The sequence below is a fragment of the Doryrhamphus excisus genome, linkage group LG19 (genome assembly GCF_037039965.1).
Source record: "Doryrhamphus excisus strain RoL-2023G ecotype Guam linkage group LG19, RoL_Dexc_Guam_v1.1, whole genome shotgun sequence".
Lineage (NCBI taxonomy): Eukaryota > Metazoa > Chordata > Actinopteri > Syngnathiformes > Syngnathidae > Doryrhamphus > Doryrhamphus excisus.
The window spans coordinates 2,970,077-2,985,354 of NC_136375.1; the positions used below are offsets into that span (position 1 = coordinate 2,970,077).

The 15,278-nt window shown below is 41.4% G+C and overlaps 2 non-coding genes across 2 annotated transcripts; both read left to right on the forward strand.

Annotated features, from left to right (window-relative positions):
- The first annotated feature begins 7,642 nt into the window (after nt 1–7,642).
- Nucleotides 7,643–7,714, forward strand: trnae-uuc (transfer RNA glutamic acid (anticodon UUC)). The gene has a single exon. It is a non-coding gene; the product is annotated as a tRNA-Glu (tRNA).
- A 362-nt stretch (nt 7,715–8,076) lies between these two features.
- trnae-cuc (transfer RNA glutamic acid (anticodon CUC)) lies at nt 8,077–8,148 on the forward strand. Its single transcript has one exon. It is a non-coding gene; the product is annotated as a tRNA-Glu (tRNA).
- Nucleotides 8,149–15,278: the final 7,130 nt, after the last annotated feature.

A 15,278-nucleotide genomic window follows, 5' to 3' on the forward strand; every position in this document is an offset into this window, starting at 1 on the left:
ATTGGTGCACCATAGTGAGAATGACCGTGTTCTTGTTGGATGGGGGAAGGCTGGTGACAAAATCCAAAGCCACGTGGGACCATGGCCGGGAAGGAATGGGCAGGGGGCATAAGAGACCTGCTGGGGCCTGATGTTCCGGGCACAGGTAGTGCAAGCGGCCACAAACTCTGTGACATCAGAGCGCAGGGAGGGCCACCAGAACCTCTGCGACAGGAGAAAGGTGGTGCAAGAAACTCCGGGATGGCAAGCGAGCTTGGGCTCGTGCGGCCAGCGAAGAACCTCTGGGTGGAGGCCAGGGACAACAAACAGGCGTCCGGCCGGGCAACCCCCCGGAAGAGAAGAGACCTTCATGGCGTCCATCACTCGCTTCTTCACGTCCCACTGAAGGCCCCCCAGGATGTGGGACTGTGGTAGGATGGTTTCCCGGTGAGGTGTGTGCGAGGGAGGGCAGTACATCCTTGAGAGGGCGTCGGGCTCGCCATTCCGGGAACCGGGTCAGAAGGTCAGGGTAAAGTCGAACCTTGTGAGGAAAAGGGCCCAGCGTGCCTGCCATGGGTTAAGTCTGTGAGCAGAGCGGAGGTAAGCCAAGTTCTTATGGTCTGTAAGTACAATGAAGGGGACCGCCGAACCCTCCATCCAGTGCCCCCACGCCGGTGTCGGACATGTCCACCTCAACAAAGAATTAAGAGAGAGGGTCAGGGTGGACAAGAACAGGTGCAGAGGTAAAACAATATTTGAGCCTTTCGAAGGCCGAATTTGCATCTGAGGTCCACACAAAAGGAATCTTAGCGGATGTGAGCCTGTTCAAAGGTTCTGTGACTCTTAGCAGAGTTGGCTCGGAGTTGCCCCTTCTCCACAACAAACCCCAGAAAGGAAACCGACGAGGTGTGGAACGTGCATTTCTCGGCTTTAACGGAAAGCTTATTGTCAAGGAGCATCTGTAGGACCAACCGCACCTGCTGGATATGCTCTTCGAGTGTGGCGGAAAAAATCAAAATGTCGTCAAGGTAGTCAAAAACAAAGCGACCCAGCATATCACAAAGTACGTCGTTTATGAGGCACTGAAAAACGGCGGGGGCATTGGTGAGGCCAAAAGGCATAACTAGATATTCAAACTGGCCAGTAGGGGTGTTAGATGCAGTCTTCCACTTGTCCCCCTCACAGATGCGAACAAGGTGGTAAGCATTGCGAAGGTCGAGCTTGGTGAAAAACTTGGCGGATTGAAGGGAGTTGAACGCGGAGTGTAGCAAAGGAAGTGAAAATTTATTTTTGTCTGTGATATTATTGAGGGCTCGGAAATCAATCAATGGGTCTGGTGAGTGACGTTAGCGAGGTGGCGCCCATCCAGAGAGTGAACAACCTTGGCCGTTGATGGCAGCACCACAGGAATAGACGAGCTAACCACAAATGCTTCGTCAAGGAAGCAGTCGTCCGAGCCAGAGTCGATAAAAGCCTTGATATCAATACTTATATCAGACCAGGAGAAGTTGGAGAAGCCGGTCCTGCTCGCGGAAGTTCGATGCGAACTGCCAGGGCGATCAAGTTGTCCACATCGCCCGGCATCTCCAGGGGGATCATGTGGTCTCTTATCCGTTCCGCGAGCCCGTCGGAGAATACGTCCAGTAGAGCTGAGCGGTTCCAGTCACTCATTGCTACGAGCGTGCAGAACTCGATCACGTAATCTGAAACACAGAGCTTGCCTTGGCGAAGCCTCAGGAGGGTCTGAGCTGCCTCGCGGCTGGGAAGATTGCGTTGGCACACTTACTCCAAGGCCTTTGCAAACGAGGAGAAAGAGGAGCAGATGGCCGAGCGTCGGCTCGATTCCGCCTGCAGAGCTGGGCACCACTGGCAGAGGGGGAGGATCCGGATGGTCGTCCGCAACCAGAGGTGCGGCGAGAGCCGGGTGGACCTGCAGGGCCGACAGCCCAGTGTTGAGCTGGGATTCGAGGGCGGCCATGCGTGCATCTTGCCGCTCGGCCAGGTTCTGCACACTGGTACCAAATGTGCCGAATTGTTCCTCCTGCTTGGAGAGGCGCATGGCTTGAAGACGGAGGGACTTCTTGACCCGGTCCGCGTTGCCAGGATCCATTCAGTTGGCCAGATTATTCTGTTACATTCCTGGAGGGTCTGGGTCCCAGACACGGAAGCAGGAGTCAGGTGAGAGGGATTCAGGATTTATTAGGTCCAGATGGAAGTAACACCATAGGGAGCACCATAGAAAACACACAAAATGGAGCTGGCTAAAGGCGAGCGCTGTTGAACGCACAAACATAAAGGGTTATGAGAGGCGGTGCAGCAACATGTGTAGCGCAGCGTATGCTAGGCAATAATCCGGCATTCCCTGGCTGTCAGCAGTCGGCGTAAGTGCCAGAGGAGTAATCCACCTCAGGTGAGTTCAGCAGTTCCGCCTCCAGCCAGGAACATGGGATCTGGAACGATAGAAAACACAGGAGGAGACAGGGGCACAGAGCAAGGGCACCAGGATGTGACAGTATCCCCCCTTAACGGTGGGCGCCACCTGGCGGCCTACCTGGCTTCTAGGGGAAGCGACTGTAAAAGTCCGAAAGCAAGTCGGGGTCTAGGATGAGAGCATGAGAGACTCATGACCGGCCCTCGGGGCTGTACCCCTCCCAGTCAACCAGGTACTGGAAACCTCTGCCCCTTCTTGTCACGTCCAAAATGGCCTTGACCGAGAATGCGGGGTGGCCGTCGACAAGCCTGGAGGTGGAGGAGGCACTTCTGGAGGGCTGAGGTCACTGACCTTGATGGGTTTGAAGTAGGAGACGTGAAACGTGGGATGGACTCCCAGGGAATCCGGGAGACGAGGTGAAACCAAGGAGGGGCTGATGACCCATTCCACGGGGCCGATGAACCTAGGCTGGAGCTTCTTGGAACTGGTGTGGAGGGGCAGATCCCAAGTGGAGCTGTAAGGCACTAATCTGGCGTTCCCTGGCTGTCAGCAGTCGGTTTAAGTGCTGGAGGAGTAATCCACCTCAAGTGCGTTCAGCAGCTCCACCTCCAGCCAGGAACAGGGGATCTGGAACGATAGAGGACACAGGGAGGAGACAGGGGCACAGGGCAAGGGCACCAGGATTGTGATATCAAGTCCTTGGAGATCTAGTTGAAAAATGTTTTGAAGCTATGGGCAGCTCATGATATACTGGCTGGAGACCCGTGACTTACCTTGTAGGAATGGAGTAGGCACCGCTGGTGCTCCTCTAATCTCGCCTGCCCGAGAAGGAGCACTCATTGTCGGACACACTTTGTCAGAGGCACCGCTGGTGCCGTGGAGCTCAGAAGCCAGATGTGAGGGCACCACGTTTACTAACTGCAGATGATGTTTGCATAACATAGGTAGTAGAAATGTGGCCATTACACATTTTTTGCAGGATGACCCTGTTCCAGACAGTGAGCACTGTGGTTCTCTCCACCGCATGTCCGACATTAATGCTTCTGGCTTCAGCAACAGAGCTGAGTGCAGTGCTGTGGGCAGAGAGTGCATCGCGCCTACAGCCACGCCCATAAGGAAGTCTGCTCCTCTGTGACATCACAAAAGAACAGTTTTGCAACACCCTCTAAAACAGAGCATTTTGAGCCATCCCAAACTTATTTCAGGGCTCACTTCCAAATGCGCAAACCTCATTTTCTGAAATGTTGGCATGGTTTAACAGCAGAATACAACATTCTAACTACATTTTTAGGTCAGAAAAGTGGAAAAAACATAATAGGTCCCGTTTAATAACATATAAGAACAATACTATGTAATAATAATATTCATTCATTCATTTTCTACCGCTTTTCCTCACGAGGGTTGCGGGGGTGCTGGAGCCTATCCCAGCTGTCTTCTGGCGAGAGGCGGGGTACACCCTGGACTGGTGGCCAGCCAATCACAGGGCACATATAGACAAACAACCATTCACACTCACATTCATACCTATGGACAATTAGGAGTCGCTAATTAACCTAGCATGTTTTTGGAATGTGGGAGGAAACCGGAGTACCCGGAGAAATCCCGCGCATGCACAGGGAGAACATGCAAACTCCACACAGAGATGCCCGAGGATGGCACGCTAACCACTCGACCCCCGTGCCGCCCTAATAATAATATATTCATCATATTAATTCATATGAATAATATTAAAATATTACATTTAAAAGCATTTTGTAGTCTATTTACAAAATGTAAAAATACTACAAATATTGATGTACCTCCCCCTGACTTTGGGTGAAGGAGATTTTTTTTTTGCCTATTTTCAGAATTAAAAAATGTGCAGCCTTGTTGAATTGTGGATTTGCTTTATGTGAAAAAAAACAGTCATGTTGTACTGGAAAAAAGGAAACCAATCCAGGCAAGATGAAGCGTTTTTAAGGTGAGATATGAAAGGCGAAAACAATGTAAAAATTCTAAAAGCTACCATAGAATTGAATGAATTCATGTTTCCTGATATGTCATGGACCGATAACATACGAGCAGTGGGCCTAAAGTGGCCCCGGGCCAAACTTTGGACATCGCTGGTCTACTGTGCTTCAAGTTGATGTGTACATTTTTGCAAACGCGTTCATCAAATCCAAATGTACATTTGAATAGGTTGTGTTGATCCTGGCTAAGTAAAAGGAAGGCCCAAGTATGGATTATCTTCCGTCAGTAATGTGGTTTATTTCCATGGAAGTCAATTTCAGCCTTATCTCCGCGCAGCTCCTTTTCTCCCTGCTTCACTCTGCCTTTGATTCTTTTTCTTCCTCGTGGCAAAGCACAGCAGCAGCATTTCCGTCTCCTCTGTGTCACCTCCACTCCTCGCCACCCTCCCCCCGCCTGCCTCCATCTCCCGCCGCTACCATCCTCCCTCGTCTTTGCTGTGCGCTTGCAGATGAAACGGGCAGCCTGCCAGTTTTTCATATTTCTTGGCAGCAAAATGGCTCACCAGCTTCCTAGGGGTGGGGTAGAGGGAGGGGCCGGGGCTGGCAAAAGGTTACATTTGCACAAAGTGTGTGTGTGTGTGTGTGTGTGTGTGTGTGTGGTTGTGTGTATAAAAAATGGCAAAAGAAAAGGGAAGGGAAAGAGAAAGAGAGGGAAAGCTGGGCTGGCTCAGCTAAATGACTTCAGCGTTGATGGAAAAAAAAAGCCTCCTGGGGGAATATTCAGTATGCAAGAGTATCGAGTTGCATGCCATTACAATGATGTCTGTCCCTCTTTCTCTTTTAGTCTGCCTCCTTTGGAATGTTCAACACACACACACACACACACACCTTCCCTCCCTTTCTCTCTGCTTCTCTGTGTAAAAGTCCTTACAGGCGATACTGGGTGTGGGTAGGTGGATTCATAGTATATATATATATATATGTGTGTGTGTTAGGTCATGTGACTACCTAGTGAGCTATGAGGACTGCCAGAATACGGACAGATTAGGAGAAATAAAATAAGAGTACAAAAGTCTATGGTCTGATGTTTATTGGTTGATTTTCTGACACGGAAAGCAGTTTTTATTTTATTACAAATGTTCGTGGAGGCTTCAGGTTGAGGCTTTCTTTCCCATTTCTGTGCATTCTAGCGCAAGAAAACAAGTTAATATGAGGTAGCTAACAACGGACGTAATGGGAAATACATATTTTGACGCTATAGCCCTCACAAAAAATGAAGTCAAATACAAATGTAAGGCATGCCAAGCTTTGAACCCCCGGATGTTACTTCCTGTCTCCCCTTGTAATTATGTTCTACACTGCACAGAAGATTCACATGACCAGTCATGGCCCCCAACCTGATGCGTCCCTATTGAATATGTACAGTATGATCAGTTGATACTCATTGAGACGACTGCCGAACACATTTCTTATGGACCTAAAAGGCGACTGGTGCCGTCTTCGACCTCAAAGTTCTTTCAAAGTTCTGTTCTTTAATGGTAATGGTAATGGTTTTATTTCATTTGAACATGCATCAGATTACAATTGAGTGCATCCCATAATAAGTTCCCAGTTCCAAAAGGAGTAGGAAGAAGCAAAGCTTATTAAATCCTACCCCTCCATCTGGTACTTTTACAATCAGTAACTGTTACATTTGTTCACTTCCTGCTTTCCATAATACAGTTTAAGGTTTTTTTTGTTGTTGTTTTTTAATAATGTACCTCGTACCGAAGTACAATTACAATTGAGTGCATCCCATAATCAGTTCCCAGTTCCACATGTCCAAGAGGAGTAGGAAGAAGCAAAGCTTATTAAATCCTACCCCTCCATCTGGTATTTTTACAATCAGTAACTGTTACATTTGTTCACTTCCTGCTTTCCATAATACAGTTCAAGTGTTTTTTTTTTATTTTTTTGGAATAATGTACCTCGTTCCGAAGTACAAGGTGATATGAGCATCCAATGCCATAATGTGTACCATAGTAAGTGTCAATATAGTGATATATATAGCACGTCATGACTGGTTCAAGACTCTTCATCCTTGTATTTAGCAAACATCAACTGCTTGTATTGTTTCTTGAATTGGCTCATCGTTGTGCATTGTTTGATTTCCTTACTCAATCCATTCCATAGTTTGATTCCACATACTGAAATGCTATGGCTAGCATAACGTAGTCCTAGCATAGAAGTGTTTCAAATGTACTTCTTCTTTGAGATCATATTTCTCCTCTCTTGTAGAGAAGTACAGTAAAGTCTCGTTATATCGATATCGGTTATAACGAATTACTACTTATTACGATACTATTTTCATTTCCCGGCAAATTTCTAGTCTTTTATGATATAATTAGTTCCGTTAGTACGATACCCGGTTATTATGATAATCCGGTTACTACGATGTCCTTTTCATCTCCCGCCAGCCAATTTGGTCTGCTTATATCGATACAAAAGCAGCTTAAATCAATCTTTGCTTAAGGATTTCAATACCAAAAAAGAACACGGCGAACGGCTGCTTCCAGTCAACTTTATTTTTCACACTTCCACCACCAGAGCGCAGCACACACACCGATTCCCACACTTCCTGGTTCACAGGTCATGCTCAACCCGCCCCACATAGCTGGCCAAACACATGCCTGTATAGAATCTATACACACGAGAGAAACCACGAACGCAGTTGGTTCTTCTGTTGCAGCTCAACATTGTTCTATACTATAGAACAATGTCATGCATTATTGCCCACTTTTAATGCAGTTCGGCGCAGAATCGGATATATGGATAGTCCGGTTATATCGGTATTTTTTTCCGACTCCCGAGAATATCGATATAACGAGACTTTACTGTATTGGATGACATTTTTAGCTAATTAGTTATTTTTAGATTAACTATAGATGAACTATATCAGCAAGTTGAAGTATTTGTGATTTTAGAAATAAGGGGTTAGTATGTTCTCTGTAGGCGGCATTATGAATTATCCTTACTGACCTTTTTTGCAGTACATTTAGCGGGTGAGGATTGCTTTTATAGTTATAAAAGCTTTAGGTCTTGATTGCACATTCACCATTCAGTTACAAATGCTTGGACCTCTTGACCAACCTAATGCTTCCCCATTGAATATGTACAGTATGATCAGTTGATACTCATTGAGACGACTGCCGAACACATTTCCTACGGACCTAAAAGGCGACTGGTGCCTTCTTCAACTTCAAAGTCCATGAGCAAAAAAAATGTGTTTGGATCACAAGGCATCTCCCTGGTGGTCTAGTGGATAGGATTCAGCGCTTTCACCGCTGCGGCCCGGGTTCGATTCCCGGTCAGGGAATCCCTGCTATTATAGTCCCTCGTTTCAAGAGATTTCCTCCCTGGCGAGATTATGTCCTTACCAGGAAGAGAACCCCTCTGGTAACACCGTATTCTTCCTCAGATATCAACATACAGTTCTTTTGGATCTTGATTCCACATAGAATAACACCATGATCAACATACTGTACTTTCCATCTTGATTGCACATTCACCTTTCAGTTACAAATGCTTGGACCTCTCGGTTCCTATCATAGATAATTCACCCCAGCTGTCCATGTCCATGTCCGTGTCCATGTCCATGTCCATGTCCATGTCCATGTCCATGTCCATAATGAGACGACTGCCTTCTTCAACTTTAAAGTCCATTGACCACAAGTCATCTCCCTGGTGGTCTAGAGGCTAGGATTCAGCTCTCTCACTGCTGTGGCCTGGGTTCGATTCCCGGTCAGGGAATCTGTTTCCAGAGATTTTCACCCTTGTCTTCTCCTTACCAGGATGAGAACACCCCTGGAACCACAGTATTCTTCAGATATCAACAGACTGGTCTTTTGGTCTTGATTGAACATTCACCTTTCAGTTACAAATTCTTGGACCTCTTGGTTCCTATCATAGATAATTCACCCCACCTGCACGGACAATTTACATTACCAGTCATGGCCCCCAACCTAATTCTTCCTTGTCCATCGCAACATTATGTCCTTACCAGGAAGAGAACCCAATTGAGACGACTGCCGAACACACTTCTAACAGACCTAAAAGGCGACTAGTGCATTCTTCAACTATAAAGTCCATGGGCAAAAAGTCCTGGGTTCTGCTTGAAAGTGCTTCATGTGGGTTAAAAATTCATAACATTTGCTTAAATTTAACCAAATTTAACTTAAGTTTAACTAACAATAGATTATATTAAACAACAAAACAGCATATATTATATACGTATATATTTTTTTAACTTTGCGATAGAGTGAAGTTGTGAAATTTAAATTGGTGAGGGATATATTTTTGGATATATTTAAGCCTGTATGTCTAAAAACATATAAACATTTCAACAGTGCCTTCAAAATAACAACCACCTCTGCTGGATAATTCAGTTCTTTGCCTCTATTTCCTGCACACACACACACACACATACAACCCCCCCCCCGCCTCCGTGCTGCTTCTATAATTCAAATTCTGTCACGCTTGTTCCAGACTGCTGGCTCCAGCAGTCTCTCTTGCTCGCTCCCTCTCTTGGAGAAGAAAAAGCTGGGGAAAAAAGCAGGGAGGGGACAAAGCTGACAGAAGGAGAACAGCAAACGTGGAACAGCCCATTGTGCAATTCCATTCTTGTAATAACACCAAACTGCAGTACACACCTTCTCCTTTGCTCATTTGAGTTACCCGCTCGTTCTAAATGGAAAGGTCATGTTGAAAGATAGACGCACAAGGCGAGGTGAACCACCGTCAACCATGATGGGCAAATCTTTACACACTTTGAGAAAAAAACACAATAAATTCAGGAATACTTATTTCTGTTCTTTACATTGTCAACAGTACTAGTGACGTCACAATCTGTGTGACTGTTTTGTGTTTCTTTTTGTCTGCCTTAGTTCCTGCTTTCATGCTCTTATTTTGTAATATTTCCTGTGTTGGTCTGTCCTGTGTTCCGCCACTTTTACTTTCTCTTCTACGCACACCTTACTACATTGTAAATACATTGTATTTAGTTCAGCCGGTGCGTCTTCCTTTTGTCGGGTTATTGTCACTTTTGAGTTGGTCATGCTAGTGCGTTGCAATAAATACTTTTTTTACCTGCAATTGGGTCGTCATCTCTGCATTCTGTTTCACAAGCCGGAACGTGACAAGTGAATATATCACGATGCGGCATGTCAGCGTTGTGTTGCGACCCCAGAATGCAGAGAGCAGGACCCCAAATGCCGGTAAAAAGGTATTTCTTTAATAATAATAATCTGGCCAAACCAAATAAATGATAATTTGAAACAAAAATGAGAGAAGCGCACACCGGAATTAAAGACTAAGGCATGTTGGTGAAACAAGTCAAGGTGGGAATGAACAGAACGGAACAACAAAGGAAGTGGCTACAAAATAAGGGCATGGAAACAGGAAGTTTACGGAGGCTAACTCCCACATGGTGACGGAATAGATATAGCAAATATAATTCATCCGGCAATAACTTTCAACTGAAATATGATATGATAGTATCCTTCTAGTGCTGATATACCTTGTATACCCTGGCTATACCCGACACCTACCACTTTCAGGGGGCGGCGTGCTTGCATTTGTGTTGCTATGGTAACTGCTATGCCACGCTTGTATTAATAGTCATGCTATACATCCACGGCAACAGAACTGCAGCGAGAAGTTGAAGCAGAAGACGATGCAAAGCACAATACTGGGGTGTCCTAACTTTTTCCAGAAGGGTCTACATAGTGAAAAATGAAAGGATGCAAGGGCCACTTTCATATTTTGGAAAGATATTATATTGATATATGTCAAGAAAATAATACACTTCGTCTTTGTGATGTACTGTAGGTATTATTAGCATATTATTAGAATGAACTTTTTTCTGGTTTGGGATATTTAAACTTCTTAGTAAATGTTCTTCTCATAATATTATGACTTTATTCCCATCATATTATAACTTTTTCCCCAACCAAAGGTTCCGAAAATCACAACTTTATTTATATTTTGTTTACTTCTCGCATTTCTTCTATAATATATCAACTCTATTTTACTAAAATGACATTATTTTGCGCCCTAACATTAGTTTATTATTGTATAATTGAGATGGCTTCTTCCATTTTTGCTATTGTTTATTAAAATGTCCATCTATTTCCATTTTTGCTATTGTTTTATTAAAACAATATATTATTGTTTATTTCAACGTTTTAAAATAGATTTTCTTCACATAATTATGACTAACATAATACTAACTGTAACTTAAATATTTCAACTTTATGCTACTAAAATGTCATTATTTTACATTAAATAATGTCATTGCAAAATAAAATTAAATTAAATTAAATTAAATTAAATTAAATTAAATTAAATTAAATTAAATTAAATTAAATTAAATTAGGAATAAAAATTAAAATTAAAATTCCACAAAAGGAATAAAAAAAACTAAAAATTAAAAAATGTAAAAATAATAATAATAATAAAAAAAAAAATTAAATTCTATTAGAAAGGCAGGAAGTGAACAAATGTAACAGTTACTGATTGTAAAAGTACCAGATGGATTGGATTAAAATCAATTTTATTAAATCTTATTAAATTGTATTAAATTTTGTTTAATTTTAGTAAATTTTATTTAATTTTATTTAATTTTATTTAATTTTATTTATTTTTATTTATTTTTATTTCATTTTATTTCATTTTATTTCATACCAGATGGAGGGGTAGGATTTAATAAGCTTTGCTTCTTCCTACTCCTTTTGAACGTGTGGAACTGGGAACTGATTATGGGATGCACTCAATTGTAATCTGATGCATGTTCAAATGCAATAAAACCATTACCATAACTTTTATTGCAGGTTTGAATGATCAGTCACAATAATCCCTAACATGGGCTACTGTTGCAACCGTAACTCACACCAAACTCAACCCCCGACGTCACTTCCTGTCCCAGAGCACCGGAACACATTTACAGTATCACATGTCTTATTTTCTATTATTATGAGTGTAAAGGTGACTTATAGGGGTGTTATTTCATGTCTAGAGGTCTCTAATAATGTTACAAAGCATATTGAGAAGGTTGGAGGCAGGTTTTCTACTTGGACTTTGTGGATGATTTAGACTATTTTATTGTTTGTATTTTGTACAATGATGATGTCTGTGTTATCATGGATAACTGGCGAGGAGCAATGGACTGTTGGATGGTTGTGCTGGCTATGTTGTGCATTCCCAGCCGTGCGAACGTGAGCACAGATCAGAACATTGAGAGCTTGCGCTGAACAAGCCGGACTTTTGGTGTTCGGCTGGGGAGGCCAAACGTCCTGTTTTCCCACGACATGTCCTGTTTCCAAGTCCCGTCCTGTGTGGGATTTTTTTTTTAGAAAGTGACTTTCACAAAATGGAGCACTCGGTTGCATGCAATCCCTGAGAGGCTCCAAAAGCAAAACATGCAAGTTAATCCTCTGACACTTGCTGAGTCGAGGTCTCCCAAGTTTTTGTGACTTTAAAGGGCACATTTTTGATTGGAAATCGTGGTTATACATTCCAAAACTTAACAAGGATCTGAAAGGATCTGAAGGTCCTATGCTGTTCTGGTTTTCAATCTGATTTGTGCCAGTTTTTGAACAATCTTACTTTAGACCATGAGTTTGGTTGGAGATAGCAGCTTGTATATATATATATATATATAAAATATATATATAATACAACACAACACAACAATATAATATAATATAATAATATATATATATTATATAATATTTTATTTTTATTTTTTTATTAATGTTCTATTGTAGTGTATACATTCATTTTATTTTACAGAAATTAAATTATTATTTATTATTATTAGTGTTATTATATGCGCTCATTTATTTATGTTATTATTATTTTATTGTTATTATGTTTTAATATACTTTGTGAGTGTATGTTGAAGTTAACCAAGCATTCATTTTTAATATATATTATATATATTTTTAAAGAATATAGTGTTTTTTTGTATTGCTTATTATTTTATTTTTATATATTTTATTTGTATTAATTTTCTAATGTAGTGTATATATTCATTTAATTTTACAGAAATTAAATTATTATTTATTATTATTAGTGTTATTGTAGGCTCTCATTTATTCAAGTTATTATTATTTTATTGTTATTATGTTTTAATATAGTTTGTGAAATTCAGATTGTATTTTGAAGTTAACCAAGCATTAATTTTTAATATATATTATATATATATTTAAAGAATATAGTGGTATTTTTTGTATTACTTATTATTTTATTTGTATATATTTTACTTGTATTAATTTTCTAATGTAGTGTATATATTCATTTTATTTTACAGAAATTTAATTATTATTTATTATTAATAATGTTATTATATGCTCTCATTTATTTATTATTTTATTGTTATTATGTTTAATATACTGTATTTTTATTTAAAAAGTACCAGTGATTGTTTTTCATTCACAAAATATTATTTCCTTAATATTTATTTTATATAATATATTTTTATTTGGCCTTTTTTCATTTTTCCTTGTTTAAAAATACGCTTTAGTATTATTTATACATACTGTCTATTTTTATGTTATATTTTTAAAAGTGCCTGCGGTGGATGGTGGATGGGGGCGGGGGGGAGAACCGTTAAAACCGTTTGTCAAGATTTGAGTGTGACCAGGCAGCAGTTATTCGGAGGCCGTGAATGTGAGTAGAATGTTTGCTGGCTTTCTTTCTGTTGCCCCCCTCCCTCTCTCTCTCCCTCCCTCCCTCGCTCCCTCCCTTCCACCCCAGCTCGCTGGAGACGCACGGAAAAAAAGACAACCCGGGGAAAATGGAGGCAAAAAAAAACGGAAAAGCTCCACAAAGCAGCGTTTGCGCTCGCCATCGCCGGCTCGCGGTGCTCCACGCATGCCAGTCGTCTGTTACTCAGCTGCATTGCCATGGCGACCGGGGTCTGAGTAATCATTTGCGCAATGACCCCTATTCTCCCCGGGGAAGATGGAGGGATGGAGGAGCAAAGGGGGAGGAGTGTGGAATGTAAGCAGAGGAAGGGAGCGGGAGATGCGGCACCGCGACTACCCTGCTGTTAGCAAAGACCTTGTTTAGCGTGGACAAATCACTAAACCAAACTAAAATAAACCAGTTGGAAACCTGGGAGTCAACGGACATATAGTTAAATAAGTCTCACCGTTACAAAGGTATGAAGTCCATCATTTTTATGCTGCCATATTTTCCAGACTATGGAAAAAGAGTTCCCTCATTAGTAATGCCGGTGGAATCCTCCAGTAGATGTCACTGTGTTGCTAACATGATGTGACTACTTTGCTCATTCAGTTGTAAACAGCAGTGATGGGACACTCGATTCATTTCCATGATCTGAATTCGTATGAGTGATTCACTGAAGTGAATCGGGTAATCAAGTCACAAAATTCACCCAACACACAGGGTACTCGATGTTTCATGTGAAGTCATATATAAATCGGTCGCCGTGGCAGGTTCGAGTAAGTGAACGGGTTAATGAGCAGGCGAGAGACCCGATTCAGTAATAACCTCGCAAGTTTTGAACGACTCGTTCATGACTCAAATAGGTCGAGTTCAGACGCCATTTTGAGAGCAATACTAAACGCTAGCGATGAGCGATACCACTGATTCCACATCCACAAAAATGTAATTTCATTCACCATATCAATATAACTCTGTTTTTTTATATATATTTTTATATTTATATCGTAAGTGTCATCTCTGCTATTACCAAATAGCCTTATTTTTGTTTTACTTTGGTTCAGAGATAATCTATTTTATCAAAGCCTCTTTTTAACTCATTCACTGCCAGCCTTTTTCAGAGAAGAGAACCAGTACTGTTTAGGAGCATTTTGCTGAACTTCCAAGACCCACAGAATATTGTGTTTTAGGACTTTATATACTTTGTATATTTTTTATGTGTTTTATTCTTTTTATATCAGTAGAACGTAGGGTGGTTTTGGCGAAAACAATGAGCTGTTTCTGCAGGAAAGCAAATTCAAGCAGAACGTCGCTAAAACAGTAGTTGTTTACTTCCAAGAAACAACAAAAACAAGACAGGAAATGAAGATTTTGATGACAATGAATGGACGATATGATATATATATTCTTATATAAACTCTTGCTTGTCATTGTCAGAGGAAAATAGAACTGTCATTGATATACAAGTTGAACAGATTTGGTCCCGGTATTGACCCCTGTGGTTCTCCACATGTCATAAATCAACTTGCAAATATATATTGTCCTAGCTTAATGTATTTTTTACTCATCGATATTTCAGTATTACTCATTGTTTAAACTACTTCTCACAAACCAACCAATCACACCTCATAGCATCAACATATGAAAGTAAAGTTGCTGCCTATGATGCAAAACAGGAAACACAGCATACAAAGTAAGAGCACCAAACAGGAAATGATAGTGAAAACCAAGGAAACCTGTCACATGGATCATCACAGTTCGTTTGTCCATTCTTTGGTCATTTGTAACTATTTTTGCACCATTTTCTGGAGGTAAAACTATAATTATTCACTATAAAATTTGTTTTGTATTAACATATTTGGGTGTCTGGAACAGATTAATTAGATTAACATTTTCTATGGGAAAATTTGCTTTGGTTAGAGTCTGTTTTGGTTTAAGCTGGGTGACGTCAAACTAGGCTTCAGACGAGGAGACTTATAGCTCAGAAAATATGAGAGAAAAAAGGTAAACAAAAATTAAGAAGATAGTCAATGAAATGGTTTTAATGTGGTAAATGATAAATAAGTATTTGATCTGGCCACATGGCAGCCTAGTGGTTAGCACATTCATAACTATGGACAATTTGCTGTCGCCAATTAACCTTTTTGGAATGTGTGAGGAAACCCGGAGAAAACCCACGCATGCACGAGGAGAAC